Genomic DNA, 27,970 nt, shown 5'->3' with positions numbered 1-27,970 from the left:
TGAAGAGTTGAGGACAGCTCTGAAAGAGCAGGCTGATCTGAGGCTGACACCACTGAACCTACAGCTAGGCATGGTCATGTGTGACAATTGCCGGAACCTGGTGGTGTCTCTGAGGTGAGGCAAGCTCACACTCGTACCATGCCTGGCCCATGTGCTTAACCTCGTGGTTCATCAGTTTCTCAAAACCTACCCGGAGCTGCCAGACCTGCTTCTCAAAGTACACCACCTGTGTGCCCATATTAGAAAGTCAGCTACAGCTTCTGCCGCCCTTCCAATGCTTCAGCAGCTTTTGCAGCTTCTGGCTCACCGACTGTTGTGTGATGTCCCCACGCATTGGAACACTGCCGATGTTGGAAAGGTTTTTGTGAGCAGAAGAGGGCAGTTGTTGACTACCAGCATCAACAAGGCCTTTGGTATTATGTTCAGACTCCACACATAAGACCTCAGGAGTGGACATGGATGTCAGACATACGTACTATCCTCCAAAACTTTGAGGACTCCACCAAGATGGTGAGTGGCGATGACGCCATAATTAGCCTCACCATCCTGCTTCTTTGCGTTCTTAAACTCTCTCTGCTCACAATCAAAAAGGATGCATTGCAGGCGGAGCACGATGAGCTGGAGCAAGGAACCATATAGGGTGATTACACGCAGCCCAGCCTCATCTCATCCCAGTGTAGATTGGGTGTAGATTGGGTGAGGAAGAAAAGGTGCTACTTTCATGCGCTATAGACGGTACTACAAGCACAACTGTCATAGAGTCTGTTCAGTGTGGATGGCATGAGGACAGGGAAGAGGAGGAGGAGAGCATGGTCAGTCATCCTCTTGGAGAGGAAACGGAAGTCTTGCCTGTTAGCAGTCTGGCACGCATTGCTGAGTTTATGTTATGCTGCCTTTCCCGTGACCCTTGTGTTCTCAAAATTTTTTGGTGACAGTCATTACTGGTTGGTGTCACTTCTAGACCCACGCTACAGGGAGAACTTTCTATCTCTTATTCCAGAAGCAGACAGGTCTACTAAAATTGGGCAGTACCAGAAGGCCCTTGTTGCGGAATTATTAAAAAATTCCCATCTGAAAACGCTGGTGGCAGAGGTCACAGTTCGTTGGACAACCAAGGAGTATAGGTGAGAGAGACACAACTCCAATCCAACAGAGGCAGGGTAACACTGGCAAAGTTCCTGGAGAGCTTTTTCAGACCCTCCCATTGCACTGGCCCTGAGGCGTGGGGTACTCTCACAAGGAGTGCAAAGTTTTGGAAGATGCTGAGGGAGTACCTTCCTGACCGTACCAATGTCCTCCGTGATTTCTCTGTGCCTTATAATTATTGGGTATTCAAGCTGGACATGTTACATGAACTGACTCTATGCCGTGGGGGTCCTGGTCTGCCCTGCAGCTAGCGTTTTGCCAGAGCGGGTTTTTAGTGCCGCTGGTGGAATTATAACTGACAAGCGCATCTGCCTGTCAATTGAAAATGCTGACAGGCTGACTCTTATAAAAATGAACAAGGGCTGGATTGAGCCAGACTTCTCTACACCACCCAATGACAGCAGTGTAACATAAACTCAAATTCAGTGTCTTTTTTTGGGAGGTCTATTCCCATGCACCTCTTCACACCCACACATGAGTATATGCTTCCTGATTTTGGCTATTTGCTGTTGTCCTCCTCCTTCTACTCATCCTCATTCTACACCACCAGATCACCAGAGTGACAGTGGCCGTGATGCAACACCTACATAATTTTTTAAAGGGTGTTTACGATGCCTGTACCAAAAAAATGGTTTTACAGTATGTTCATGTAAATGAGCAGAGGTAAATGTTTGTCAGCCCATACAATTAGTGTATGGGCATTACAAGTATAGGAGACCTGCTCCTTTCTAATGGGAACAGTTTTTATGAGGCCCTCCTCCACGTCTCGTGAAAGGGGTATTGGTTTGCGCCCATATTTTTTGGCAGCCCTTGCATTCACTGCATAGGCAAACACTATTGGAGACCCACTTCCTATTAATTGTAACATTGTTTTCATTAGGACCTCCTGTACGTCTCGGTAAAGGGGTATTGGGGAGCGTCCAATTTTTTGGCAGCCATTGCATTCACTCACTGCATAGGCAAACAGTATAGGAGATCCACTTCCTAATAAAGGGAAAATTGTTTTATGAGGCCCTCCTCCACATCTCTTCCAAGGGGTATTGGGGTTCGTCCAAACTTGTGGCAGCTCTTGCATTCACTGCATAGGCAAACAGTATGGGAGACCCACTTCCCAATAATGGGAAAATTGTTTTATGAGGCCCTCCTCTACGTCTCTTCCAAGGGGTATTGGGGTCCCTCCAAATTCTTGGCAGCTCTTACATTCACTGCATAGGCAAACAGTATTGGTGCCCAAACTCCTTTTGGGCCTTCGCCCCCTGTTGAGACCCCAAGTATGGAGCGGACTGCTTTCCCACAGAACATTCCATCCCCTGGTATCTCTCGACCAGTCTGACCAGTTCATCGGCATTCCGGGGATCAACCTGGGCAATCCAAGTCTGTACAGGCAACGGCAGGGAGTACATAAACCGGTCCATCATCACCCGTTCTACCATCTGCGCAGGCACCGAGGACTCTGGCTGCAGCCACTTCTGGACCAGGTGCAACAGGTCAAACATTTGGGAGCACGGTAGTTTGTCCCTGTGATACGCCCAACGGTGAACCCGCTGTGTCCTGAGGGTCATTGTTACCCCCTAAGCGTGCAAGAATCTCCTTTTTTAGCTTGCATTACTCTTTAGTGTCCTGCAAAACTAAATCATTGTATGCTTTCTGGGGTCCCACTGTCAAGTATGGTGCCAGTACCTGTGCCCACTGCTCTGCCAGGAGTTTCTCCCTCTCGGCGACCCTTTCAAACACCGCCAGGAAATCAACAACATTGCAATTCTCCATTGTAGATTCTTCAGCCTCAACAATGCAATTATCCACTGCAGGTTCTTCAGCCTCAACATTACAATTCTCCACTGCAGGTTCTTCAGCCTCAACATTGCAATTTTCTACTGCAGGTTCTTCAGCCTCAACATTGCAATTCTCCACTGCAGGTTCTTCAGCCTCAACATTGCAATTCTCCACTGCAGGTTCTTCAGCCTCAACACTGCAATTCACTGCAGGTTCTTCAGCTTCAATATTGCAATTCTCCACTATAGGTTCTTCGGCCTCAACACTGCAATTCTCCACTGCCGGTTCTTCAGTCTCATCACTGCAATTCTCCACTGCAGGTTCTTCAGCCTCAACATTGCAATTCACTGCATAGGCAAACAGTATGGGAGACCCACTTCCTAATATTGTTTTCAGGAGTCCCTCCTGTACGTCTCTTCAAAGGGGTATTAGGGTGCATCTAAATTTGGTGCAGGGCAGGCATTGCATTCAATGCATAAGCAAACAGTATGGGAGTGCCAAATTCCTAATAATGGGAACACTGCTTTCAGGTGGCCCTCCTGTACGTCTCTTCAAAGGGTTATTGGGGTGTGCCGTTATTTGGGGCAGGTGTTGCAATCACTGCATAGGCAAACAGTATGGTAGTACCAATTTCCTAATAATGTGAACACTGCTTTCAGGTGGCCCTCATGTTCGTCTCTTCAAAGGGGTATTGGGGTGCCTCTAAATTTTGGCCAGGCATTGCATTCACTGCATAGGCAAACAGTATGGGAGAACCACTTCATAATAATGGGAACATTGTTTTCAGGAGGCCCTTGTGTACGTCTCCTCAAAGGGCTATTTGGGTGCATCCTAATTTTTGGCAGCCCTGCTACTCACTGCATAGGCAATAACAGTATGGGAGAACCACTTCATAATAATGGCAGCATTGTTTTCAGGTAGCCATCCTGTACATCTCTTCAAAGAGTTATTGGGATGTGTCTAAATTTGGTGCAGGGCAGGCCTTGCATTCAATGCATAGGCATACAGTATGGGAGTACCAACTTCCTAATAATGGGAACATTACTTTCAGGTAGCCCTCCTGTTTGTCTCTTCAAAGGGGCATTGGGGTGCGTCTAAATTTTGGCCAGGTTTTGCATTCACTGCATAAGCAAACAGTATAGGAGAACCACTTCATAATAATGGGTGTGAAAACTTCTGGAGTAGACCCTCTGGGTCATGATACCAACCCACCCTGAGTGAGCTGACCTAGTGAGGACAACCCCCTCTATAGGGAGCATCAGGGACAGACCCAGAGAGCAAAAAGTACCACGACTGCTGGAACCAGAAGAGCATGTCTACCAAGGTGCAGGCGGGGACACGCAGGATACAGGAGTGTGCAAAGCATGGACACAGGGTCACATTGGATACAGGTGTGTGTAAAGCGTGGACATGGGAGCACGAAGGGTACAGAGTAGTGTAGGGCATGTAAACGAGGACACGCTGGGTGCAGGAGTGTGTATAGCGTGCACTGACCAGCACTCCCGGGTACGAGGCAAAAGAGAGTGCGTGCTGGGAAGCACGCCCGGGTACAAGGCAAAGCAGAGTGAGTGCTGGGAAGCACACCTGGGCACAAGGCAAGGCAGAGCACTGCTGGGAAGCACGCCTGAGTACAAGGCAAAACAGAGCGTGCGCTGGGAGCATGCCTGGGTACAAGGCAAAGCGGAGCTCATGCTGGGAAGCACGCCAGGGCACAGAGCAAGGGACCTGAGTACTGAGAGCAGCCAAGTAAAGACCAAGCAAGCCTAGCAAGGAAGCCAGAACGATAATCAGGTGCCGCCTACAGGAAGAGGCAGCCTGATATAGGGCATGTGTGCAGGGACCTCCGGGTCAGGTCCTCCTGGACTAAAGAGACGTCAGAGTTGGCGTGGCTGCAGTCAGGCTATGGGGAAGGGCATATGCGCGTGACAAAGTCATGGTGTCCAGTGAACAACCACAAAGTCAAGAGCGGGAGGTGCACGTGCGCACTCGACGGGACCCCCGGACCAGCCGCGATGCCGGAAGTGAAGATGTTGGGCGCTGAGCCCCAGCTCCGGGGGAATGCAGTGAGAGCAGCATGACAATGGGAACATTGTTTTCAGGAGGCCCTCCTGTATGTCTCTTCAAAGGGCTATTGAGGTGCTCCCTAATTTTTGACAGCCCTGCCACTCACTGCATTGGCAATAACAGTATGGGAGAACCACTTCATAATAATTGGAACATTGTTTTCAGGTAGCCATCTTGTGCGTCTCTTCATAGGGGTATTGGGGTGTGTCTAAATTTGGTGCAGGGCAAGCCTTGCATTCAGTGCATAGGCATACAGTATGGGAGTACCATATTCCTAATAATGGGAACATTGCTTTCAGGTAGCCCTCCTGTTCATCTCTTCAAAGGGGTATTGGGGTGCATCTAAATTTTGGCCAGGCATTGCATTTACTGCATAGGCAAACAATATAGGAGAACCACTTCATAATAATGGGAACACTGTTTTCAGGAGACCCTCCTGTACATCTCTTCAAAGGGGTATTAGGTGCTTCCTAATTTTTGGCAGCCCTGCCACTCACTGCAATAACAGCATAGGAGACCCACTGTTAAATTATGGGAACATCAAAGCATAGCTGGCTGATGGATGAATAGTAAAGGCTGCCTGATGGCCCTATAAAAATAGGCTTTGTGACTTTCAGAGTCCCTCCTTTATAAATGAAACAGGATGTGTCTGATGATGTGTCACACACCACATGGCCAACTAAGGTTGTAAAAACGTTAAAATGACATTTCCCAGTGAAAGGATTTGTCTTGGTTGAAAGCAATGCTAAATTTCAAAAACTCATCAAAAACGCTACATGTTAACATAGCCCAAGGTGTGGTGGAGCATATTTGTTTAGGGTTATTTATTTTGTCTTATATACAAGTCATTACCCTGGAAAGAATGTTCCTTAACATATTTCCCAGGAAAATCCATTTTGGCTTTGTTTTTGTATGTTTTATTGTGAGTCTGAAAAGTGGCGTAAGACTCTGACAACATTGTTCACAGCAGTGACCTGGGAATCAGAAATACTTCCAGGGGTCTTCCCCATGCTGTTGCCATGTCATTTGAGCACTGTTCCCATCGATTTCTGCAATTTGTAATCCCTCTAAAGACCGCCAGGGGGGTGTGTGGGAAAAATGCTTGCGTTTTCCATAGACTTACAATGGGCTCGTTGTTCCACCCAAGCAACCAGCACCTGAGCATTTTAGTGCTCGCCCATCACTAGATCAGATCTCTGTTTTTGCATCATCTACTTATCTATTCCCCCATAGCCGTGTGCTTCAATCATATAAGCTTGTGTTGATAAGCTCTATTGAGAAGCAATGCCCCATGAAAAAAAAAGTACAACAACACTAAGCACCTCATCATTGTTTCCCGAGCTCTGAAACTAATCGCATTCAGGGCTTCTTAAATGTCTCTTTATTTTGGTTACAATTATGATTTTCCACCAATATAATACACAGCTGCTCAAGACATCTGCAAAAAAAGCTGAAAAAAAATAATAATCAAGCTGAGAAAAAAAACCACATCTTTTCTCAATTTCTGTATGCAAATAAAAGCTTTCCGGGAGCCTTCTTTAAAGTGATTCTGTGAAGCTAGTAATTCTTAAAATAAGCAGCACTTCAAAACAGCTTTTACTGGGGGCATTAAAAGGAAAAATAGCTTCTTGAAGAAAAAATCCTCAAAAGCACTAGTTTTCTGAACATCTACCAACACTTGTGGAATTTATCCTTTTACGTGTTACTAAACTGTGTTAAGCCAGCAACAGTGATGGAAATCGCACATACTGCACAAAACTGTGAAATTAAGACCAACGTTGAGTTTGTCTTCTTCTTGGCCTGTTTTCGCTCATGTTTTCTGAGATTTCATAGATAACAAGAAAAACAACATGGTTCTATAATAACTCCCATGAATTACCTAGCTAAGTAATCTCAAGGGCCACTGTTAGAGATGAATTCTTACAGCATCTCAATCTACATACTTGCAATAGATATGTCCTGTGTCCCACTCGAACGTCTGCGAACACTCGGTGCAACATTCCACAAGGTTGTAGCAATACAGAGTAATTCAGGAACCAGGACAGCAGACGTCCTCCTTTTAGTAACTTTATTTATGTGGGAAAATCACAATATTTAGGCCATGTAAGGCTTTATCAAGTCATACAAAATCTCTCTTTTTCTGGTGCCCTTGTTCCTCAATTTCTCAAAATCTAATCCTTTGTTGGTTCCGACTTTGGTCCTGGTTACTCTTCAAATATCTCTTTATTCCCACTGCACTCTAACTTGATTAAGTTCCTTGTTATTCCGTAGAATGACACAGTGGCCTATGTGACCTTGGCCAGCTTTGCAACTTCTACTTCTACATTTCCAGTTCACCTAGCCACCTTCTTTGGTAGGTTTCTGCACTAACATCTTGGATTTATTTCTGCTCCAGGCAATCAAACTTTCAAACAGTCCCTGTGTATTCTTGTTCCAATTTTATTAAAGTGTGAGAAGATGATCAAACATTCAACTAGGTACTAGAGTCCTTAGGCTAAGCACGCTCCTCAACTCAAACTTCAATCATGAGGCGAGCAGGTGCAACGGAAAACGTGTGCTGTCTGGATGGGTTCTTTCCTTGAAAAAAAACTAGATCATTACGAGGTGACTATTTTTTGTTAGCGCCGCCTAGGCAAGGTGGAAGTCCCGGAGTGGACCCTCTGGACCGCGGCACCGAGGGGCCCCGGACGAGCAACCAGGTGGAACCGACCCCTATACAGGGATCATTAGGAGCAGGTCCAGGTGTTCGAATGCCACGGTAGCTGGAACCAAGAGGGGCGGCTCGGAGTGCGCTTCGGAGGAAGGCACGGGTAAGCAGGACCCGAGCAGTAAGGCAGAACTGGACCACAGACAGCAGGACGGGAACTGGAGCACGGACAACAGGACGGAGCAGGACCGGAGTAGGAAGGCAGGACTGGTCCACAGAAAGCAGGATGGGAACTGGAGCACGGACAACAGGACTGGAGTAGGAAGGCAGGACTGGACCACAGACAGCAGGACGGGAACTGGAGCACGGACAACAGGACGGAGCAGGACCGGAGTAGGAAGGCAGGACTGGACCACAGACAGCAGGACGGGAACTGGAGCACGGACAACAGGACGGAGCAGGACCGGAGTAGGAAGGCAGGACTGGACCACAGACAGCAGGAACAGACACGGGTCAGGCAGGGCTGCAAGGAAGCACAAGGCAGGGTGAGGTAAGCCACATACAGGGCAACACCACAGGGACCCAGAGTGCTAATGAAACATTAACAATCAGGCGCCTCCACTAAGGGAGGGCGGCCTGATATAGGTAAGGACCCGCCCTCATTGGTCCGGCGGTGCTACCGGGTTAAGGCACCGCCAGAGTATAAGATCCAGCAGGGAGAGCCGGACAGAGAAGGACGCCGCCGCCGACGCTGGAGTGAGGGGAGCTGCGGCGCTGGCAGGTGAGTATGACAGCGTGCGGCCGGGTGCGCGGTGGGGGCCGTGGCAGGGCGTGCGGCGGTGGGGGCCATGACATTTTTGATACTAAGGTTGCTTGACACTTGCTTCCATGTATGTGTTAAAAAGAATAACTGGGCTGTTATAGAATAACTGACAAAGTTGCTGCAAGTTGATTTGCAGGAACAGGTCTATCAGCCAAGTTAGCATTCTGTGGCTGATGGATGGGAGCCCTGGGAACTGTGACTCTCATGTTATCGGTAAGCAAGTTGTGAAAAAATGTAAACAAAACATTGAAAACTTCTCAGTTTATTCAGAATTAGGTATGAGCAGCATGTGCAGACATCCCTGCAATTACATGTCTCAGCTGATGTCAATGATGTTATTAATGACTGTCTGAGGAATATTCTGCCACGCTAAATACACTTGGGCAAGTCATCAAGGTCCACTGCTGGCTGCTATTGTTGATCAGTGACGCCCCAGATGTGCTGGATGGGAGATAAGTCCAGAGATGTTGCATGCCATTGTCTAGACGATATAGGCTGCACACAGTAGCACAGGCAGCATACAGCCTGGCATTGTTGAGTTGAAAAATGGCTCCAGGGCTACTTTGGAGAAATAGTCCACCCACTGGTTCTGCCACCAAAGAAATGTAACTTGAGCAGTTAGTGTACCTGTAATGGAGGTTATAGGAGTCCATCTACTGTACATTTTACCACCCTACACCATAATCCTGAGAGAAAATCCATTGTGATGTTGCCTTATGAAAGCTTCATCATGACTTTGCCCACACTGTTTCCAGACCAACCTCCTAATATCATTGCATCCAAGACAAAACTGGGACTCATCACTGAAGCTGAAAGACATCCTTTCCACCTCCATTTTCATCTTGCTTTTCACTTGGAAAGCAGTAGAGATAGCTCAGTGGATCACCAGTAGCTAGACATCGGGTTCGTAGCCCAATGTGCAAACGTCTTCTGATTGTGATGCCTTAGTGGGTCGCCCCCGCTGGCTTCACCTAGGGCTGTGGGGTACTCGGTACCGGGCCGGTGTCAGGGGGGATGATGTGTCACAGCCGCGGTGACCCGGTCCATGGCCCTGGGCCCCAATATCAATGGCGGTGGTCTTTGGTTGTAATATAAAGTTCGTGACGCCACCTGTGGTATTTGTCAATGAGGTGTTAACCAACGCTGCATGCAGATCCTCTGGGGCTGATGGTGTGTCGCAGCTTAGATGGTGTAGCTCCCCACAGGTGAAGCTGTAACCCCAGGGCAGTGTATAAGTGATGGGCACAGGGATGTAGCATTGCCGACAGGTTAGGAAGCAGACACAACACAGCGGGGTGCAATTTCTGTACCTTTACTTGGTAACTGCAGTTCAGGGTCCTAATTACAGATGGTATTGAAGCAGGCTAGCTTGGAAGCCACTCAGGGATTCTCTCTCTCAGACGGGCTGTGCAGTCTCCCTAATAGCGCTGTGTGTGTGAAGCACTCCAGTCCTTAGTTACTCTGAAATTCCTCCTGTCAAATGTTCCTAGACTTCCACTTGCACGGCAGACAGATGTAGCCTCTCTCTCTGGGACTCCTCTCACTCTCCGAGTGCCCGGCTCTCTATCCGTTTTGCTGTTGTGCCTCAAGTCTTCTAGGGGAGCAGGGCATCTACAGCCTCCTACTCCTCGGGTACCTGTGGCAGGGCCGTTACTACCCGTACCACCATGGAGACCCGACTCCAGTTCTGTGCGCTCTCAAGCTGAGGGAGTCGCCTGCTGCAGCTCAACCTCCAGCTTCGCATTCCCCATCCGCACACTTCACCCTACGCAGACTAACTAACTCTTACTTCCTCCTGGCCCACAGAGATCACTCCTCCCCTGAATTCTGGGTCAGAGCTCCCCCTGCTGGTCAGGAGGGGAACTGTGTTGTATGCATGGATTGACTGTGAGAGAGTCCCATCATTGCCTCCAAGCCTGGCTTTACCCTCCCCTGGAGGAAGGCAAAGCCAGTGTGGCGACTGTACTCCTGGGGGCGCCACATTAGGCTTAGAATACGATGTCCAATTTCACTTGCAGTACAGATTGGACTTCTACACCATATTCTTCTAGCAATTCATCCTTGCAGAGGTTCTCTTTTGTACACCTCTTGCTGTCATTCCAGTTTATCACTGTTGTTATAGAAATAGGGACATGTAAAATTGAACCGTTCTAGCAGGACCTTCCTCCTGACTGAGGGGGCGGGGGAATAAAAGGCAGAGCACACGCATCAGGGAAGTTTTGGTGAGAACCCAGGGTAGCGCGCAGAGAGGTGAGCGGCGGGCTCTGCTTCCCAATCCCCCATTGAGTACCAGCGCTGCGGCAGCTCCCATCGACTACAGAGGGACCACACCAGAGAAGGAGAGAAGCCGGGGAGAGGGACTGCTGTGCTCAGGGAAGCCGGATGTTCAGCAGCAGCCAGGGAGAGAAGTGCTTCGTCCTGGGAGCACCCACCATGCACAGGTCAACGTCAGGCGTCTCCTGTCACCCGCCGTGGGGATCAGAGAGAAGGAGATATAGAGTGTGAGCCCTGTTCAGCTAAGTGCCGCACGTCAGCCTAAAAACCAGAGCATAGTTCATGACTGTTCGCTGCTGCCCTCGTCGCCGGTCCGTGGTCTGCAGGACCTCGCTGTAGAGGCATCGCGCCAGTTTTCGACGACGCTTCAGTCTTGGTGAGAGCAGGCAGTGAGCAGCATAGAGAGAGAAGTGTAGCATGCCCCGTGACTACCAGAGAACAAGGTGCCGTATGCTCCATGTCCGTGAGTACAGTACACATGCCACATAAGGGTGACCGGGAACGGGACAGATACTTGCGCCCTGACATTGCCAGCGAATAGTTGCCTAGACATTTGTGCCCTGACTACACCAGTGTATATTTGCAGAGCCACGTCACGTTGGGCTCGTACAGGACTGTGGCCGGTATCCTTGTCAGCCACTGCAGTATATGGACAGCTTAGCGGAAGGTACCGGATACCGACCACTGCTGCCAGAAGACAGGGCATTGAAGCCCACAGGACCCCATTAGAAAAGCCAATCATTGCTGGCGCTATTGAGTTCCCAGCAGGAGTTAGAGTCCCGTTACATTTAGCAATGCACCAGTGATCCCGACCACGATTCGACCTGGTCAGGATCGCTGGTGCATCGCTAAAGGGTCGCTAGTGAGCTGCCAAATAGGTAGATCTCACCAGCGATGCAGCAGCAATAAGCGGTCCGTCGGTGGTCGCTCTTACCTGTCACACCGCAGCGATGATGACGACTTCCGCCTACGTCCATGCGTCGCTAGTCGGCGCCATCGGGGCGCCAACGAGGTAAAAATGGCCCAGGACATTCGAGTGCGATCAGCGATATCCAGCGGGGGGCCGTTCGCAGGTACATGTCACATGTAGTGAGATCGCTAGCGATATCACTGTTGCGTCACAAAATCGGTGACCCTTTACAATTTGAGGAAATCCTGACACAAGTGCTTCACAGGAACTGCCGTAACCTGATCCTTTGTTCTTCAACCCACAATATCCTTTGCCATTTGAGCTGTTTAATCCCCTGTTTAACTCTTTACCTCCCTGTGTGGAGTATTCCCCTGTTATTAAACTTGTTAACCCTTGCTCTGCCTCCTGTCCGTCACTGCATATCGCAACCTGCTCACATGATTCTATTAAGTGATACTCCAAGGTCTTTAAGTTCAAGGATTCTGCCAATCTAAGTTTGCAACAAGTTTATTTAACCACCGTGATGAAGAACAGGAGAACAGTAGGCACTGTACACTTATCCTACAAGTCTTGATCTAATTTTTGAGGATTCATTAGAATAAAAAAGTTTGTTTCTAACTTGGCTTTCATGTCCCTCCCGCTAGACAATTTAATAATTTGCAGATCTTAGCAACAACCTGGTACTCCCTCAATTTGCATAACTTGTCCTTCTTGGTGTTGCTCTGTAGGATATTCCTTCTACAGATATGTCCTTCCTTACACTTTCTCTTGACTCAACATATTCTTTAATGTATGGTGTGGAGATTAATACTAGAGGAAGAATGGTCTCTAAATATTGGTTATATAGTCTTTTGGTTGACGTTTCTGAAATGTATATCCAGAAAACTGAATCGTATAGAGTTTCATGCATAAAATAGGTCAGATTAAATTGTCATGGCAACACAATGTATTTTTTTGTCACTGCAAATTTTCCTTCCTCATCATGAAGAATTAATTTTTATTTTACAGTTATATTCTGTACTTGGTACCTCCAGATTTGGTGCTATTTGGTAAACTTCACTGGATAGAATCATTAAAGTCATGACATCCTCATGGCTTGCACAGCATTTGGAAATTAGTACCCCTCATCATAACTTTATGAAAGCACCAAAATTATCAAAATTCAAAGCAAGAAGGCCAGGAAAGCCCCAAAATATCTACCAATGGCCAAGCATTTGTGTAGATAGGGAAAAATTTGTAGCACCAAGTATTGAAACATTTAAGGCTGCTAAGCTACTAACACCCCCTACACGGCTGACTTAAGTTTAAAAAATTCCTGAAAAAGGTTTGTGTAGTACATGGAGAACCAATTTTTAAATCATCCCAAGAATCCCATTCTTATGTCACATGAACACTACAGCCAATCAGCAGCCACTATTGGGTTGCTGTGTGCTCACCTTTTCCACTTGTTTGAGATTTGTCTGAGGAAGTGAGAGCAAGGCAGCACAATAGTAGCCGCTAATTGTGTGAAGTGCTCACACGGCATAACAAGATCACCTGTTCTCCTCTTTATAACCAGGAGGCCCAGAATAGAGATGTACACTTAAATTAATGAAAATAGGAAGTGCGGTGCAAAATGTCCCAACACTCAAGTGGGATCCCACACCCGAAGAGTTTGGGAATCCCAAGGTCACTGCTCTAGGGGAACTTCTGCATTCAGACAATTTGGCCCTTGACTTTGATCCTGAAGGTCATGACTCATGTCATGGCCACTCCGAAGACCACCGAAGCTTCCTCTATTGTGTATAGTGTACCCATTCTACATCAATCTCCCTAGCCACCGATAAGGATAACCACAGCTATTAATCTTAGCCAAAATTCCGAGAGTTGTTTAAACATGCACCTGTGCCATGCATTGCAGGAGGTTGCATGCTTAAAAAAAATTTCAGTCGTGAATAACTGGCTCAATAACCTACGGTGTATGCTCCACCGCCTGAATCCAAGATTCGGGCATGAAGTTTTATTTTCACTCTCGCTAGAGCTGTCATTCAAGTTGAAAGTGAGCAGAAACACTGATAAAGCGCCAAGACATTTTCCTGGTAATTCAACACCCAGTGTACACTTGTCAACTAATCTGCATAAAACACGAATTAATTGCATGTTAATTATCCATCAATTTCAGAATTTATTACCATAAGTAATACCTAAACTACTGAGAACTAAGGCCAAGTAGCACTTGAACTCAAAATTGTAGTCCTTATAAGTCAATGTAAAGTTTGGGAATTACTGCACCTGTAAAGTCCAATTTTAAAGAGTTTCTGTCAAGTGTTGAAGGTATCCTCTATCATATTCATTAGAAATAATTTCCTAATTGGTATGAGGCTTGCCACTGGAACTCAAGAACAGGCCTCTGAATGGAATGGAGATTGAGCATGTTCACCTCTGATGTTCACCTCTGGCAGACATCTGACTGGGATGATTTAGCGAATCCTGCTTTGAGCAGGGGGTTGGACCAGATGACCCAGGAGGTCCCTTCCAACTCTACGTTTCTATGATTCTATGATTCTATGATCAATGGGTTCCCCATCTCTGGTATACCTATTAAGAAATAACAGAGTAGAAGATATCATGCGCTACCTCCACATCTGTGATCAAGGAGTTGCTATCAGGGAGTTGCTCCCTTCCCTATGGACCGGACCGGAGATAACTTTCTTATCACTATGATTCTGACCACTGGGATCCCAAGTGATGATTGATCATGCGCACCTCCACTCCATGGGATCGCTATCTCTGACACGCCCATGCGACCGCCATTATAGTGATCAGGAAGTTGCCATCTTTCCTATGGACCGATGATGACTTCCTGATCGCTGTGAGTCTGGCCACTGGGATCTTGGGTCTAGGGTTCTGAGTAGAGTGAGGATTGAGCAAACACATTTCCGCTCCATGGTAACCCTAGTGTAAGGTCTGCTCCATCACACCCTGGCCTCCCTTCACATAAACATAGTGTCCCTTAGGCAGGTTTCACACTTGCGTTGTGTTTTTGCCCAAAAAAACACATGCTTTTTTCCTATACTTAACATGGGTGCGCATAGACATGCGTTTGTACACGTTTTTATGCGCATGAGTCTTTTTGTAGTGTGCGCCCGGGCGCACAAAATGCATCCTGTTGCATTTTTTGTGCATCCGACCTGTCTCAAAAAAATGCATGGGCACGCAATGCGCACAAAATTCACCCAAAAGCACATTATAGTCTATGGCAGCGCTGATGTGCGCATGGTAATGCGCACGTCAGCGCAAAAAAAGCATGCGCAAAAACACAAAAAAATGCATACAAACGCATAATGCACTTTTTCTGTGCATTTGAACTGAGCATGCAGCGCAGTGCAGCGTAAAAAAATGCAAGTGTGAAAGTAGCCTAAGTCAGCATACTGTGTCTTCAGGTCCAGCATCGTCAGGTTCTCTCCTGTGCCACTGAAGGCAGTCTGCAGATGATTTTTCAAGAATTGAGACACAGTCCATTTCAACTTGTAACTGAACATCTTTACTGTTTCCATTTCTCAGCACATCCAAGTATATCACAGAATTAACCACAGGTTGCACATCACATGTTTCTCTTCATCTTTCCCTGCACTACTTGCCACATCCTCCAGTATATTAGGGGGTAACAGCACCTCTGGCAGTACCGCAGCTTCCTCCTTGTCCAGACTCACTGTATTTGGAGATCCCCTCATCTGTTTCGCCCCGGAGCGAAGGGCATCAGCCCACGCAATGACCTGCCACATATTGGACAATCTGCGCCCTGTACTCTTCCAGGACCACTTTCTTCTCTTCCAAACTACTGCAACACTGCTGCTTAATATTGTGCTTCCTGCCTTAAGGCTACACTGCTTTGTAAATGTTACGGGTCTGCTGTAGCGTCCTAGGCCTATAACCCATGTGGATGGTTTGGGGCTCCCTGATTCTTCTGACTAAACCTAATTTCTTTCCTTCCTTACCACACAGCAGCCCCTCCTACAGTTTATCTATTCACATGCTGGTTTCTTATTCCTACTATCCTATATACACTCCCCTGAACTCTGAGCCCCCATCTAGTGGCTAATCTTATAACTGCACTTATCCTATTAAACATAGCAGCATTACAACAGTATAACATTATACAAATATATACATTTAGCAAGAAATGGTAATACACAGCACCATTGTATAGAAATGGTAATACACATAATCGTGTAGCAGTACAATTATATATTAGCAAATACACATACACTGATAATATACGGCACCAGGATGAACGAGAAAGGAAAGGCATAACCGTAATATATTTTACCCCCTACACTATGTCTGGCACTTGCATTAAAAGTGAAGGGACTAGGAGTACACATGTACAACTTCTACCATAGTGATCAGGACGTTACCTTCTTTCCTGTGGATAGGAGATAGCTTCCAAAGTTAGCGCAAGCTTTAAGGGATAAACGATAACCAAATATTTTCCAACTTTGTTTTGAGAGCCCAATAAATGGGCACTAAGCTCACGATGCTCTTGTCCAAAACTTCACATGAGCAGCCCGTCTCTGAAGGCTGATGTACATCTTATTGAACCAAGCCTTAAAAAATATTTCACCCTCACCCGATGAGACATTTCTAGCTACAAAAACATAGCAGCCAACAATATTTATGGCTTTTATAGATGTTTATACTGCTCCATTCTGACACTGAATGTAAATTATGGTTTGCCCTCTTCTTGTATGGCAAAAAATGCGTGGCACCTGTCACTTTAAGAAATCACTACTACACAATTTGTACTTAGATTTGTTGTAGTCCCCCACTTTTCTTCTGCTGCCAACATGGAATTTAGACATTTCCACCATAATAAATAAGATGTATGTTTAGTATCATAAGTGTACAATAACATTATGTCGGATTATTTAATAGTTTACTTTGATACAACGCATTTTCCTATATAATCTTGTTTTGCATGGGCAGGAACTGAATCTCTTCGCCACTTATCTTTTTCTTAATGTCAGACCATTTATATGTATGAGGTTGTTAGTAGTACGCCTTAGTAGGCGTGCCCAAGGGGGTAGTAATAACATGTTATCTCTCATCATTAATATCTAGCATGCAAACTTGAGGAGCTGTCAGGATTTTAACTCATCCTTTGCATTGTATTTTCTGTATTACCTGACTATGAGCATAAACCCTCATTATTAGAAATTATACCTTCTGCCTACTCTTACTCAGAGCAAAACCAGAGGAGAATTTCCAATTGTAAACTCTGCAGGTGGTGCAGATACAGTGCATCAATCTGTCCTTACTACATAAATTACTTTGTTTCATACTGATAAGTAATTTTAATATTAAAAAAACAGATATTACTTGTTGAACTTCTATAGTTCCACCACTAGAAAGCGATTTGTGCTCTGGCTTGATCTTAACAGCACATAATGTGGTTAGGGGGAGCATTACAACTTAATTGTCACTAGACATGCTTGAAGAGGATTTGACAACATAGCATTGTTTATGCCAGACAGATATTTAATAGGCCCAGGGACATGAGCTATTGTTAATATGAGTCTTAAAGTTGACTCTTGTTGTAGATTGAATTGATGTCTGTTAATTGTTGAATGTTTGCTGTTTACCTCTTTTATCTGTCCTTGCAGGTTATTTTCCTACTATCCATGGGAAGCAAAGGCACAGGATAACTGAACAATAGATGTTTTCTAATATGCTGATTATCCATTGCATTAATCCATGCAGCTTGTTGTTCTGCAAATATTGAAGGGCAAATTATGCAGGTGATCTACCCCTATCTTCCCCCAATCCTATGCCTGAATAAGAGCTTTGAACTATAAAATGCGGATCTGCCTCTGTTTTACAGAATGCTACATGATAATAGCCAGGGCACTATGCTCCAATAGGAGGAATACAGATTTGACACTCTAAAGGACATCAGCTTAAGGGATCATGGTCCCAGCTGGAGTAATACAAATCTGCTACATTTACCATCTCTGAACCCTCAAAGACATTTAGAAAATCTAGGTTGTTGTAGTCAAGTCTCCTGCCCACATAACTCAATATGCTCTGTCAGCTTTCTAAACTTGCCAATACCTCTGCTCTGTGGGTGCTTGCCAAAAGCAGGGTGCCAATGGTTGGGGTAGTTGGCCCCGGAAGCTCAAAGTTGTAGATGTTCTAATTCCCAGCGAGCCAGCAGAAAGGTGAAACAGTCATTTGCACCATCTTATGTACTTGCTGGGTCTGTACTATATGTTATTGTCTATTGATGGCTCAATAAAGTATTGCCACACTGTGTTATTCTCACCCTATGTTGCTTGAGTAGTAATCTGCCCACTTAAAGAAGTATGGGCATTCAGTGGGATGAGCCCTGGTCCAATCAGTCTTTCTAAAGACTGCCAGGCCAGTGGACTAGAGCACACACTGACCCTAGTGTCTCTAGTGTCTCCACAAAGGACTTGTCACCAAATCAAATGTGGCCAGTTTTTGTTCTTATGTTTTCTCCACTACTGCCCTCATTATTCTGTTTTTGTTTTTTTTTTCCTAATCCACCACATGGTTCCAGAGATATGAGTGGTTTTATATATTTCTAATATTTATGGTCTTTACCAAGACCATAAAGACTTTGGTCATAAGATCCTCAAGGGCGTGTCTTTGGGCAGCTCTGTATTATTACCCTGTAAAGACCTAAAAATTAGTACGAAACAAAAAGGCTCCATAGCTCTGGAACCATACAGCTTATTAGAAAAAAAAGCCAAATTAATATTCTGGGGGAGCAGCAGGAAAAATAAGAGCAAAAACTTTCCACTTTTGAACTGGTGACAGGTCCTCTTTAAAAGGGGTTTTTCATTATAGAAAGTCGACCCCAAATGTATTCTCGAATATAAAAAATCAGTTAGTACTTACCCTTCCTCTGGTCCCACTCCAGATCTGCATAGCTGATCCAGTCTCATTGTTTTGACTGCAGCTATAACATTACATAAACAGCTCATATCACCGTTTCTACCAATCATTGAACTTATTGGCTCACGATGTGTAGTGATCAAAGTGGAAGAGGGTTTTAGCGGAGCTTTTTGTGAGTCACCATTTGTGCACAATAGTCAAACTTGGCTTGGCACTCACAAACCAAGCAAGGGTGTACAAAATCTCTCAGTTTTATCTCTAAGCCTGGTTTCATGCATCTGAGTGTGGACTGCAATATCTGGACCAGCTACGGGTCTCCAGACCAAAACTCAGCATCCTATGAGCCTTTCGAGTTTGAGTCAGTGGACCTGTGACCAGTCTTAGACTTAGCAGTTCGTACACAGACTGTGAAAGTCAAAAGTGTGAAACCAGCCTGAGGGCCAGTTCAGACTAGGGTAGTTGTAGTCCATTTGCACATAGTCCATGTCACAGATGTATGGAGGAGACAGGTTGTGGATGGCTTTGTATGTCATAGTTATGGTTTTGAACTGGAGCCTCTGGACGATAGGAAGCCAATGAAGGGCTTGGCAGAGAGGAGAGGCTGGGGAATAATGGGGAGACAGGTGGATTTGTCAGGCAGCAGAGTGCAGGATGGATTGGAGTGGTGCCAGAGTGCTAGAGGGGAGACCAGAGAGTAGGAGGTTGCAGTAGTTGAGGCGGGAGATAAGGGCGTGCACTAACGTTTTTGTGGTTTCATGGTCAAGAAATGCACGGATGCGGGAAATATTTTTGCGTTTGAGACAGCAAGAGGAGGCAAGGGTTTGGATATGTGGCTTGAAAAAGAGGGTAGAGTCAAGGATCACCCCGAGGCACTGAGCATGTGGGACTGGGGAAAGTGAGCAGCCACCCACTTGTAGGATGTAGGCCTCAGCTATCTCCAGGTCTTCAGTTTCAAGAGCCAATGCAAATAAGTCAGGGGATACCCAGTTCATTTCACAACAGAGAAGTTTACTCAACAGACCATATTGCAACACGTAGCATTGGACATGACACTTTCCGTTTCTTGTTTCTACAGAGTAGTACACTCCCAGATTAATGTTCAATTCTACCTGAACTTTCTTTGCTTTGACTGATCCTGTCATTCATATGGATCCCCAGTCCAGTCCTGAGGTCTATTACTTCTCTCACCTGCTGCTCAAGGTCAATCTTCCTCTGCATGGAAGGGGTTAAAGTGCTTGCCATAGCTCAAGGATCGAGCCTCAAGTTCTAGATGTTACAGGAGTATTTCAAGGAATTGTAGTAAGGCCTTGTACTGCCCAGATCACAGTGTACTCTACCTTGCTATTCAGCTCTAACGCCTTATCTTCCCACAATGGCCTAATCCGCTAGTTAACATTAACACCTTATCATCACTAATCTAACTACAGTCACTAACGTATATTGCCTATTTTATGTCCTAAGCACTAAAGTAAAGGTCCCGTTACATTTAGCGATGCACCAGTGATCCCGACAATGATACGACCCGGTCAGGATCGCTGGTGCATTGCTAAATGGTTGCTAGTGAGCTGCCAAACAGGCAGATCTCACCAGCGAAGCAGCGATGCTCGGTGGTCGTTACTTACCTGTCAGACGTCTTCCGTCTGCGTCCATGCGTCGTTCGTCGGCGTCAGCGGGACTCCAGCAAGAAGAAAACGACCCAGGACGTTCTCGCGAGATCAGCAATATCCAGCGGGGGGGCCAGTCGGAGGTAAATGTCACATGTAGCGAGATCGCTAGTGATATTGCTGTTGCATCACAAAATCGGTGACGCTTTAGCAATATCACTAGCGATATCGCTATATGTAAAAGGTCCTTAAGTCTTATCCTATGCTATTCTATACTATACCTTATACATTACATATACCAGATGATGCAGGACATAGCTAACACTACACTACAACGTGATTAGTGTCTTCATGGTTAGGAATAAGATAGCCATTGTCCATCACCCTTACAAAGCCACCATTGGTGATGTTAGAGTGGAGAAGATGCCACCAAAAATGAGTCAATAGCAAGTCTTGAGATATCGGGAAGCAAAGATAAATGTAGTCAATAATCCTTTGGCAATAACCAACTGGGCATAATCAGGAGTCAAGACTAGGAATGCAGAGAAGAGTAGTCAAGTGAGTCAGAAGGCAATCTTATGTCTTTTTTACCTTGCTAAAACTTGTACTTGACGTTCCCACTGACTCCCTAATTTCTGTAACATAGAAAATATCGAGCACATTGGCAAAGTCATTGTAATTTGCACTGTGCTAGATTTGGCAGCTGAAGGGTGCAGGAAGTATATATGTCACCCTGCAGTTAGCATAGGCCATTGTGTCCTGCAGAGATTCTATTAGACATCAGGCTCAGGATTGCTACCTGTGGCTTTCCAGCTGTCACGGAATTAAAGGTCTAAGCATGCCTAAGCAGTATATCTGGAAAGAAATGCTTGGACTTGCAGAAGAAAAAGAAACACAAATTACTTCCCTGAATGGCGGAATTAACATATGTATTAAATGCAAGCTTTGCTAACTTTACCTTGGAACATATGTAGTAAAATACAGGCATAATAACACAGAGTGAAGCTGATATCTAGAGATGATACTGAAAAACAATGTCATGCCCGCCATGTCCATTATGATTGTCATGCCCGCCATGTCTGTTATGCCGCATGACCCCTGGAGCAGTGTGCACGCGCACCGAACTCTCATGCCTGCCATGTCTGATATGCCGCATGACTCCTGGGGCAGTGTGCACTAAATCCTCGTGACTGTTGTGCTGCAAGATGCCTGGAACAGTGTGCACGCGCGCCTTACCTCATGGCTGCACACCGTTGCTAGGTAACCATCCGTCTCTACTCTGATTCTGCAATCCTCTCTGTATTCCTGGAGCCCCTGATCATGTGACCTTTCCTATGTTCCAGCACTGTCTGATTCTGCAATCCTTTGTATTCCTGGAGTCCCAGATCATGTGACCTTTCCTATGTTCCAGCACTGTTTGATTCTGCAATCCTCTGTATTCCTGGAGCCCCTGATCATGTGACCTTCTCTATGGTTCAGCCCAGTCTTTTCTAGCAACGCTCTCTATGACCCTGGAGGAACTGAACCGGAAGTCCTTCCCTGGTCCTGACCCGGAACTGCAGGTGCTATGGTGCTATATCAGACCTCCCCTTCCTATGGTCAGGGCCTGAGTATCGTGTTGCTTCTCTGCATGGCTGCTTGGTCGCTCCCTGTATTCTGTGCCCCTGCACTCTGCCCTGTTGTGCATCTCTGTACACGCTCTGTGCTTGTACTCTGCCTCTTGTCTCGTGCCTTGTCTGGTGTTTGTCCATTGTGCCATGTTTTGTCCTTGTCATGCTTGGACTTGTAGTCCTTCCAGTGTCCTCTGCCTTGCCTGCTTTGCCATGTCTTACCTTTGCTATACTTTGCCTTGTGGTCCTTCCTATGTTCTCTGTTTTTGCTTGTTCTTCCTTGCTCTGACCTATGGTGCTCTGTTGTGCCTCTTGGCACATGCACCATTCCTCCTCTCTTATCTATGGTGCTCTGTAGTGCCTCCTGGCACACGCACCATTCCTCCTCTCTGACTATGGTGCTTCTCAAGCACATTTCCATGGCTAGTCTCAAGGTTCTGCCTTGACCCGGCTCTGGGCTTCGGCCTACGCTCCGCTGCTAGACTCTGTCCTTTTGTGCTCTCTTGCACATTTCATGGCTAGCCTCAAGGTTCTCCCTTGACCCGGCTCTGGGCTTCAGCCTACGCTCCGCTGCTAGCTATGTTCTCGCTCTGACCTGACTCTGTGCTTCTGCCTACGTTCTACTCCTTGTTCCGTACCTTGTCTTGCTTTGCCTTGTTTCTTGCTTTGCCTCTCCTTTTTTCTTCGTGTGTCCTTTGCATGCGCCTGGCCTTCCTAGCCTCCTCTTTGTGCCTCAGCCATGCCCGCCCTAGCCGTGCCTGCCTGCTTGTGCCTCAGCCATGCTCGTCGGTCAGTGACAGCTGTGTCGCTTGTTATGCCCCAGCCGGGTTCGCTGGAGTCTTACCCACCTGTCTGTGATGCAGCCCGACCAGCTAGCCAGTGCCCCAGCCATGCTCTCTGTGTTTCCTTGCACCCACGCTGTCTCTGCACTGTGTTTGCGTGCTCCTCTCTTAGCACGCGCAGGCACTCTCCTGCCCCGTGGCATACCTCCCCGTGCTTCTGCACGCACAGGACTCTGCTTTTAACCCTGACCCTGGCATGTCTTCTGCACGCGCAGGACTCTGACTTGAACCTGACCCTGGCATACCCCTCTGCATGCGCAAAACTCTGCCTTGAACCCTGACCCTGGCGTGCCCCTCAGCACGTGCAGGACTCTGCCTTGAACCTTGACTCTGACGTGTCCCTCTGCATGCGCAGGACTCTGCCTTGAACTTGGTGTGTCTCTACACACACACCCTGTCTTGTATGTTGAACTTTGAACCCGGCATGTCCCCTACACACGCACCGTACTATGCACGTTTGAACTTGGCGTGTCCCCTACACACGCACCTTGCCTTGGACTCTGGTGTGCCCCCAGCACGCACCCTGCCTGGAATCTTGTCTTGGACCTCGTCGTGTTCCCTAACACGCACCATGCCTGGAGATCTGTCGTGCCCTCTTGCCTGTACCCTGGTTTGCCTGCTGGATTCCTGGAACCTGCCAGAGATCGTAAGCATGAAGACTACAGCCTGATGCCTTGGTCCTTGTCAGCTGTCCGAAGTCCGATGCCATCGTGTCCTTGCCAGTAACCGGACTTGCTTTCTAGCACGTACTATTCCATGGACCTTGGTGTGCTACGCACGCACCTTGCTGTGTTTTGCCTGTTATCACATTTTGCACCTAGTGTTATCCTGAATTTGCCTTAATGAAGATACCTTGAACTTATGTTTTGTCTTGTCTTGTTTCCTGCTCATCTCTGGTCATCAGACACTCACATTGTGTCTTCCTTAATGTCCTACTTAAATAACTCACCGCTTCCCCTCTCTGGCCAGAACATTCTATCCTTCACGCTCACAAATCCTCGCCCACCCCAGCACACTCCTACCTATCACACATTCAGAAATCTACAAGCCATTAACCCTCAAACACTCTCCCTACAATCTTCCCTGTCCCCAATCTCCTCTTTTTCCTGTCCTGATCTGGCTGTTCATCACTACAACAACACTCTTACAACCACCCTTGACCAGGTAGCGCCCCTCACCCTCAGAACCTCCAAACATAGAGTAAAACAGCCCTGGCTCACATCGCAAGCTCAATTTCTCCAAAGATGCTCTAGGAGTGCAGAACGCCGATGGAGAAAAACCCGCACACCAGAAGACTTCATCCACTTCAAATTTATGCTAAGAACCTACAACTCTGCCCTTCACCTTGCCAAGCAGACTTACTTCACCACCCTGATCTCCTCACTAGCCAACAACCCCAAGAAACTTTTTGACACCTTTCACTCCCTCCTCAGGCCAAAAGCACAACCTCCTATCTCAGACATTTGTGCAAATGACCTGGCCTCCCATTTTATAGAGAAAATAGATAATATCCTTCAGGAAATCCGCTCCCACCACCAAGTGCTGTGACTCACATCCCTTCCTGCATCCCCCCTGGCTCACTTTCCACATTTGATCCCATCACAGAAGAAGAAGAAGTCTCCAGACTCCTCTCTTTTTCTCACCCAACTACATGCACTACCGACCCCATTCCCTCACAACTCCTCCAGTCTCTCTCTCCAGTCATCACAACTCACCTAACTACAATCTTTAATCTCTCCCTCTCCTCAGGCATTCTCCCATCCTCCTTCAAACACTCTATCATTACTCCATTATTAAAGAAACCTGCTCTCGACCCATCATGCACAAACATCTACAGACCAGTCTCCAATCGCCCCTTCATCTCTAAACTCTTGGAGTGCCTAGTCTACTGCCGCCTTACCCGTTACCTCTCCACTCACTCCCTCCTAGACCCTTCACAGTCACGCTTCCGACCCCTACATTCAACTGAAACTGCACTGATCAAAGTGACCAATGACCTTCTGACAGCAAAATGTAACGGTGAACACTCTCTGCTCATTCTTCTCGACCTTTCTGCAGCTTTCGACACTGTTGACCACGGTCTCCTACTCCACAGGCTCCAGTCACTAGGCATTAAGAACACTGCTCTCTCCTGGTTCTCTATCTGTCTGTTTGACCGCTCCTTCAGTGTTTTGTTCGCTGGCTCCATGTCATCTCCTCTTCCTCTCGCTGTGGTGGTACCTCAGGGCTCAGTCCTTAGCCCCCTTCTCTTCTCTCTCTACACAGCCCCTATTAGACAGACCATCAGCAGATTTGGCTTTCAGTACCATCTTTATGCTGATGATACACAACTATATACGTCATCCCCCAACCTTACCGCCACTGTACTACAGAACGCCAGTGACTGTCTGTCCGCAGTCTCCAACATCATGTCCGCTCTCTATCTGCAACTTAACCTCTCAAAAACTGAACTTCTTCTGCTCCCGCCATCTACTAACCTCCCTAAATCTGAAATTTCCCTCTCCGTGGGTGGCACCATAACAACACCCCGGCAGCAGGCATGCTGTCTGGGTGTTATGTTTGACACCAACCTCTCCTTCACATCCCATGTACAATGTCTTGCCCCCTCTTGCCGCCTACACCTAAAGAACATCTACAGAATTCGCCCTTTTCTCACCATGGAAACAACAAAAACCCTCACTGTAGCATTGATCCACTCCTGCCTGGATTACTGCAACGCTCTATTAATTGGCCTGCCCGCTACTCGACTTTCCCCTCTCCAGTCCATACTTAATGCAGCAGCCAGGGTCATCTACCTGGCTATTCGGTACTCAGACGCGCCCGCTCTTCGCCAGTCCTTACATTGGCTGCCCATTCATTATAGGGTCCAATTCATAGTACTTGTTCTCACCCAAAAAGCTCTCCGCAGTGTAGCACCCCCCGACATCTCCTCCCTCATTTCTGTCTATCGGCCTAGCTGACCGCTGCGCTCTGCAAAAGACTTTCGACTAACCTCTGCACTAATCCGCATCTCCCACTCCCAACTCCAAGACTTTTCCCGCGCTGCGCCAATCCTCTGGAATGCTCTACCACAAGAAATTAGGACTATCCACACTTTGCACAGTTGTAGGCGCTCTCTCAAAACATATCTATTCAGAGAAGCCTATCACATTCACTAATCAGTCATTTTATGTGCAAGTGTGAGTATGTAGCCCATTCACTATCTCTTTCCCCACCTTCTCAAGATGGCTGGACCATCTTTGTAAATACATCATTGTAAATACACACCTGTACTTTGTATCTCCCCCACCTCATTGTAGATTGTAAGTTTTCACGAGCAGGGTCGTCTTATTTTACTTTAATTACTGTATTGTTAACGTTGTTACTTATGACTTGCGTTTTGAAACTGTTAAACTGTAAAGCGCTGCGGAATATGTTGGTGCTATATAAATAAAGTTTATTATTATTTATTATTCCTTGAGCCGGCCGTCTGGTGCCAGCAGTCGTAGTGCCTCACCCCCTTAGTCTTGCTCCTGATACTCCCTGTATAGGGGGTGGTTCTCACAAGGTCAGCTCGCCTTAGGTGGGTGGGTGCCATGACCCAGAGGGTCCACTCTAAAGAAAATGTCGACTCAGCATAAGCTGACCTCGTTACAAACAAATAACCTAATGTAACTTGTGAAAGAAGAAGGGCAGGGAAGAGGGTTAGGATGCATTTCATGATCAAGCATTGGTCAAACCCTAAAGTTTTAAGATGGGGAAGCAGGTGGCACATGGTAAATTAAAAAGGATGTCCGTTGAAAACATGTTATCACAATTCACACCGCTGCACGGGGTAGATCCCAAGCCTTGTCTGGGGCTGTGGTCTCCTATTCAGGCTTAGCCGCTGGGATGACTGCTCAGAATAGACTCAGCACCTTGACCAAGCTCATGCTGCACGTGTAGTTACTGCTGACGCTTCACCTAAGCCTATGGCGACTACTGGTATACACGTGCAGCGTTGTACTCTGGAGTCTAAGTTCAGATTTCACACTACTGAGCATGTCCATGTTATGGTGCCTTCCCATTGATGCTCGGACGTCATGTGCTCTGGTGATGTGGCAGCTTCAGATTGGACCACAGGCAAGGTCCTTGTTGTGTCCCACGAATGGGAACAACCTGTAATGTATATTTCTCTGTGTTTAGTTCTTTCTCCAATCAGCAAAATTCCCTGTTGTTGCTAGGTAGAATTAGACTGTGTGAAAATTGTCCCTATGTCCCTCCTGTAGTTGAGCTCTGTATTAGGTTGCTCCTCCCTTCTTTTTCAGTTTAGCCTACAGCAGCTATTACTCAAGATGCATGTGTACTCCCCTGTAAAGATTACTCCTTTTGACCTACTGTCCATTGTAAACTAATACAAGATTTTGGAAGAAAACAGCATCGTTTCTCCTGGTCTTTCTACAGTTGCATTGCCAGTGGAGTTAAAACTACTGAGGACGCCTGGTGGTGTAAGTACAAGTTATATAATTATCTAAGAAGCTGATAGTTAGAACGCTTGGGATTCGCAGCCAGCAGGAATAGTCAGAATTGTAAAAATGGGTAGCTGTGACCAGGAATATTACAGCTGTAATCCAAGAAGAGGATTGTTTATAAGGCTAATGTAAAGCCACAACAACAGCAGCTTACATGGCTGCAGACATTCTGTGCTATTCATTTCAGAAAATGACACAGTGAAAGATTTAGCCTGTTACTAAGAACAGTTCACAGCCTGTAATCAAGAGAAAGGATCCATCTATAAGCTATTGAGAAGCTGCAGTTTACATAGTCTTGTTTCTTGCTCCAGCTCAGCTTGTTGCAACTTTGTATTGGTCTCCTTGAGAACCAGGAGCAGAACAGCCCCCACCCTTGCTCTCCTGCCACTATGTCCCAGGCTAAAAGAACCCTTTCATTGCCAGTCCTGCAGCAGTAAGAAATGGAAACAGAACTTCTCACAGTTCGCAGTGAAATATCCAAAAGATCAACCAATCCTACATGGAAAGTCAAAGAGAACCTAGAATCCACCAAAGGTGAATTGCTACACCACACAACTTCCCTATAGAAAAGAGTACTAGACCAAGCTACTGACTTGACTGTGCCCAGCTCTCATGAGTTACCACCAGAGGGAGCCCTTGAACAATTGAACTCTGCATACCAGTCTTATAAAGACACTTGTAAAAAATACGTCTCTACTCTGCTGAAATTAAATTTGCAAGAGTCTTTAAAGGAAATCCACGACTTCCAACAGCTCAATGCCAAATGAGACTGCATAGTGCATGACATTGTGGACAATACAGAAGCAAAAATCACACAGATATAAAAGCTGCATAGCACAGATCCAGGTCCGCTAAGAGCTCAAAGCACTCAGTCAAGTCAAGCTCATCAA

This window comes from Dendrobates tinctorius, unplaced genomic scaffold (assembly GCF_039654945.1).
Source record: "Dendrobates tinctorius isolate UK_male_01 unplaced genomic scaffold, ASM3965494v1 ptg000019l, whole genome shotgun sequence".
Classification (NCBI taxonomy): domain Eukaryota; kingdom Metazoa; phylum Chordata; class Amphibia; order Anura; family Dendrobatidae; genus Dendrobates; species Dendrobates tinctorius.
This window is presented reverse-complemented; position numbering follows the sequence as displayed.